This window comes from Palaemon carinicauda, chromosome 28 (assembly GCF_036898095.1).
Source record: "Palaemon carinicauda isolate YSFRI2023 chromosome 28, ASM3689809v2, whole genome shotgun sequence".
NCBI classification, from domain to species: domain Eukaryota; kingdom Metazoa; phylum Arthropoda; class Malacostraca; order Decapoda; family Palaemonidae; genus Palaemon; species Palaemon carinicauda.
This window is the reverse complement of record NC_090752.1, coordinates 26,092,404-26,099,047: the sequence shown is the minus strand read 5'-3', so window position 1 is coordinate 26,099,047 and position 6,644 is coordinate 26,092,404.

Sequence of the window (6,644 nt, the reverse complement as noted above, 5' to 3'; positions counted from 1 at the left end):
CTAGAGAATTTATCAGCTCACTGATTCAGTTGTCAGGCAAGCCATGCCATTTAGACAATGTTTATTGTAAAAAAATCTATAACTTAATTTCAATCACTCAAGGGTTTACAAATCCTCAAAACATAAAAGCTCCCTTAGAAATGATAAAAGTTTTGTACTGAAAAAAAAAAAAATCCTTCCTGTGTTCAGATCCAAAAATTTGCTTCATGCAATAAAATATCCTTCAAGGTCCATTTCATGGAGAATGATTTACAGAGCAGAAAGTATTTGAGGAGATGAAGAAAGAGAAAGGATTCTTCATTCCAAGGATATTGTCGTAGAGGTTCTAACTACATATGAGACAAAGCGAAATGTAAAGTATGACGAGCCAAGAGAAGGTTGTGACTCGGAAGCGGGATGGAAGCAACAGAGTCACAACCTACTCTTGGCTCGTCACAGTCCGGGATCACCAATGTGACAAGCCAAGAGTAGATTGTGACTCAGTTGCTTTCATCCCGCTTTTAAGTCTCAACCTAATCTTGGCTCGTCACAAAAGCAATATTTTGGGGGAAATTATATGTATTTGGCCTCGTATTTTCTTTTATTTATCACTCCAAAGTTCTCCAATATTTCAGGACATAACCTTACTGTATGTAACTTGGGAGTTAGATGCTGATTGAAGATCTTTTCCCTAAGAATTATAACAAAAACTGTGCAATCTGTGCACACTGTTACCTGTTTGCAGTAAAAACGGTAATAGTCCCGGAATTACTGTTGCCAGGCATTTACCGTTTTAAAAACGGATATATTGACGTAAATGAGTGACATTACGGCCACCAACCAGTAAAAGATAATAACAAAGTAGGGTAAAAATTACGGTCGTCTGTATTTGACTGAGAACAGTATATTTTACGGAGAATTTCCGATTAAAATCACGGTTTCTTTAACAGTGTATTTTATTGCCATATTTCATTGATATATGAAAGAGTTATGCATATTGAGTTTAATACTTTTCACACAGGAAACTATAATTACAAGAACAGCAACACCAATTACAGTTCATTGAATAGCACTCATCTGTTTTCCCTTTGTTCTTTAATGAGTTTTATTTCTTTTATCATTTGCAGTTCCCTTAATCCTTTGAAAATAAATTGATCTGCATTATGCATTACAACGATGATGTTCATATTCGTAAAAAAAATAAAATAACATAATTAGATTCTATTTCCTTTCATCCCAGCATAATGAAATAAGTAAATATCTTCCACTCTATCATAGGATTTGTTTGATATTTATCTCTAATATTAAAGAAATGCACTCTTATCTAGTACCAATAATATACATAATTATCTTTTTTTACTAATTTATCTTGCCCAGACCCATATAGATTTTGTAAGGGGAATGACATTGAATTGGTTACACATAAACTTTAGTATTGCTATGGGTGCTTTACATGTTCCTTTTTCTTTCTATGGTTGTACTTGAATGCTCTGTTACCGCTAAATATCCTTCAATTTATTATAGTATGGTAGCGCTAAGAGTTTATTTTTTTTATTGCAATAAAAAAAGTATTCATGCTCTCCCATGGGTATTCCTGGATAGATCATGAGATTTTTTACCAATATTTACAATTACATCATCCATTCCTTTATCGTTGAATTGAAGGCTATTTTTTTTTGTTTAAATGATCTAAAACGCCTTTGATAACCATACCACATTTCTTAGAAGTAGTAATTACAATTGAAATCAAATTAAAAACAAAATCAATATGTCAATCAGCCGAATTTATGGAGTGACATATCCAAATGTTCATTATATTGGATATCATTTTAATATTATAAACTATAATCAACTGGTATCTAGGTGAATAACGAGGCAACGTCAAACCTCACTATACTCATATTTTCTAATGAGGCGTATTGGCACCTACTCGCGGAAGTGCCCTTTTAGATCGGAAAAAGTTTTCTGCTACCCAATTGGTTAGTATTATATTGTCCAACCAATCAGCGAGCAGGAAACGTTTACGAGATAAAAGGGCACCCCTGAAATTCGGTGCAAATCTGCCTCGCTAAAAAGAATTGACTATAGGCTAAAACATCTGATAATCTGAATATCATTCAACTCATTATGTTAGACTCCAAGTTAGCACTGTGCCACATTACAAATCCCTGGGTCGCCTTCTTTTGGCAACCTTCACTCCACCTCCTTCTCTCTCTCTCTCTCTCTCTCTCTCTCTCTCTCTCTCTCTCTCTCTCTCTCTCTCTCTCTCTCTCTCTCTATTTATATAAAAATTGGTTTATTTTCAAAATTATAACAGAAATCGTTCAAACTTTGTTTCCACGCCACCATTAAGATAATGTTCTCTGAATAAATGTTTCCTAATATCCAAAATGTGGCATTCGAGCGAGAACCTTCCCTTATGCATATATCAAGCCTTGCTATTACACAGTGTCACACACAATGGAAGCCAGCTGTCAAATATGCCGAAGAACTCCAGGAACACGACACAAAGTAAGTCTGAGTAGTTGAAATGTAGGTGGATTCATTCATTATACTTATTTCAGAAGGCTCATATGAATTTCTAGTCTAAAATTCAGAGAGAGGAGTATGCCTTCTGGGGAAACTTTAATAACGAGAGAGAGAGAGAGAGAGAGAGAGAGAGAGAGAGAGAGAGAGAGAGAGAGAGAGAGAGAGAGAGAGAGAGAGAGAGAGTTGGTTTTTTCAGCATTACACCCATTCATATAGAAACAGATATATTGAAATATAAGAAGAATTTATTGCGGAAATACACCAGTTTATATAGGAATAGGGAGTGAGAAAGAGACTAAAATAATTTACATAAATGAACCAATTCATATATATATATATATATATATATATATATATATATATATATATATATATATATATATATACATATATATATATATATATATATATATATATATATATATATATATATACATACATATATATATATATATGTATATATATATATATATATATATATATATATATATATATATATACCTATATATATCATTACAACAAGTGAATTAAGTGAATTCCTGAGCTCCCAAATTAACCTGCTTTATATTACATACTTTGATACACAAGAGAGAAACCTCTGTGCTCTGGGAATGATACGCAACTCCCAAACGATAATATAAATGAACGCTATATAACTAAAAGGTCTCTTTACTCTACACTCAAAGCAAAACAAGGTGAGTATTTTACTTTTAACGGAAACTATTCTTAAATCAGTCTCTTACTTCGGTTCTTATTCAGGGGATACAAGGAAAGCACTTAGATAAGTATTGGTGATCGATATAATACACTTTTTACAAAAATAAATATATTTTATGAAAATAAGAATTCAACGGTTATACCAAAAATTAATCACTCGAAGTTTAAAAATTGAACTTAACCTTAGACTATGACAAAATAAAGACACTTAAAAAAAAAATTATCCTATCACTTGTTTTACTGGAAAAATAATTTATGAAAATATTAAGTTTTTCCCATTATTGAAAAAAGTTGATCCTTCAACACTACAGAAAAAAAATCAAATTTCCACTAACATACTGTATATTTAACTATTACTCTTATGTCCTCAGTCTCACACAAGGTTACCAAACTGTTAAGAAACTATAAATGCACTGTTTAACTTAATCTCAAAGGGCCAGTCATAAAAACCAATTCCTTTTTAAAATATACTTGTACTCGCATATACACGGCACTTCCTATAAATTAACTCTCAGAAATTTCAATGTCTGAACAACACTCCTCATATTTGAGAAAAAACATTATGTACGTTGGAGAGGAAACACTATGCACGTGGGAGAGGAGACACGTAGTTGCTGGATAGATGCTGGTGAGAGACTGTTAGTCGATGGCTCTTTCTGTGGGTCAAGCTGGATCTTTTCTGGCTCCTATGCATTGGTAGGCTCTTATATATCAACTTAATTAATTCCAGAATATTCCAGTTCTGCCTTCTGAACGCATGGGGACAGGGTCTAGCGACGTCAAGGCTGCCAACGTGGCATTACGGAAGTAAGCTACTATCGTCGCTTGGAGAGGTAACTCTCTCATCTAACTCAGCCCACCTCCTCTTGCAACATTAGAAAAAAAAATAATTTCTTGTCGAGAATCTTCCTGCAACTTCCAACCACGTGGAAACATGATGCAATCCTTATTGTAAGGCATACATGCGTTTTAACAAGATCACATAACACCTCTTAACTAAACTACGTGAAATAAAGAGTTTAATTCTTTAAGAAGACGTAAATTCACAAATACGAAACTGAATGAAAATGCAACTAAATGAATGACGAAAGTAATATGTAATTTACATACATTAACTTAATCCTACGTGAGTGGGACCCACCTTACGAGCTGGCTATGCATCTATCAAATACAAAATTAGGATACGTGAATAGAATATTTCAATTTCATATGGACCTGATTTGTAAGAATATATATATATATATATATATATATGTATATATATATATATATATATATATATATATATATATATATATATGTATATATATATATATATATATATATATATATATATATATATATATATATATATATATATATATATACTGTATGTATATGTATATATACATGTATATATATATATATATATATATATATATATATATATATATATACTGTATATATATATATATATATATATATATATATATATATATACAGTATATGTATATATACTTATATATATATATATATATATATATATATATATATATATATACATATACATATGTATATATATACAGATATATATATATATATATATATATATATATATATTTATATATATATATAAATATATATACATATATATATATATATATATATTTATATATATATATATATATATATCATGCATGTATATATATATATATATATATATATATAAATATATATATATATGTATATATATATATATATATATATATATATATATATATATGTATATATATATATATATATATATATATATATATATTTATTTATTTATGTGTTTTCTATAAAGCCCCATAACAGAAATAAAGGCAATAGCAATAAGTAATTATATTTCCACCAATACAAATTGGCCTTTTTTAAGGTGTACAGTAAAAATGAAAAAAGGTGTGGGTAGTTACAGTTTATATATATGAAAGCAAAAGCATGTCTACATTTGTTCTTTGGAGGCTGTATTAAGTTCTGGAAGGATTAGCTCAATTTATTTCCATCCAGGTGCGTCTTCATATTCTCGAGCCGATCGGAGGAAGTCTTGACCTTTAATGTGTATCTGGTGGTCGGTCTCGGTGGATTATTTATTATAAAATCGGGTTGAGAAGGGTGTTGTACACTATGTCAACTTTCCATTGTCCATCGGATAAGTTCACTGTATTCGGTTGATTTATGATGGCTGATTCTAGAATCTTCCTTCTGTACGGACAGGTACTTTTAATAAGTAAAGATGACTCACTCCAGTTAATCTGGTGTCTAAAATCTTTAAGATGAACGGAAATCCCTGAGTTATGAAAGTCACTCCTTACAGATCTTTTATGTTCGGATAATCTTTGAAATGAAGAATGGGCCGTTTGTCCCATGTAGACTTTTAACAATCTCTTCTTGGTAATTTATAAACTCCGGAATCTATATCTCTTTTATTTTGATAAACAATTGATAAGGCTGGTTCCTATAGCTTGGGATATGAAAAAACAAAGGGGTTCTCAGCTTTAATATTATTTGTTATATTTTAATGCCTTTTATATATGGAGGTTTTATTTTAGCTTAAAAACTTCTTGGTAACTTGGTGATCTTTATAATATATTGTCTTGGCTTTTTTGGTGGCCTTTTCTATAACATTCGTCAGGTAGAGTAGCTGTTGGAGTTGTTCATGGATGATTTCAAACTCTTTACTTAAGTAGGCTTGGGGAAAGATTCTCAAGCCCCTAAGAAATACATTACAAGCTATTCCATTTTTTACCGATATGTCAAGATAACTAAGGAAATGAATGTAAGAAATAGAAAAGTTGGTTTGCTATACACAGTGAAATTGTACCCTAACGATTACCTCAAGTGGCCATAGTTCTGCTCTGCCTTTAGCAAAGTCAGCAGTTTTAGCATTTCCTTAGACATGTATCACAGATTTCATGTATAATTATTTTCTTCACTTAGCATATGTATAAATCCCTTCCTATTCTTGCTATTGACTAGAAAATGTACATTTTCATTATCACAGGTTTATCAACTATAGCTTCCACAATAGCAGCAGTATTATCTTTCAATCCTCGATGGTGTGACTTATATTTCAAGTAATTACTTTCAGAGTAATCAAACAAGATTCAATTGTTCCGCTACTTTGTCAAAAAAAAAAAAAAAAAAAAAAAAAAACAATGCATTAGTGCCTGATATCTCTGTATGTGGCTCCATAGGACTATAGGATTAGTCGAACAAACACCCCAACATTATGTATACGATGAGTGCCAAATCTTTACATTGTAAAGCTGTTGGAATTTTACCGCCAACAAGTTTCCAGATGGTGCCAGAGAAGTTTACAGGAATCAAAGAGGGCTTGTGAGTATCTATATTACGGTCATTTGATCAGCCTTTGGAAGAAGGGCAGTAGGTTATCCTGG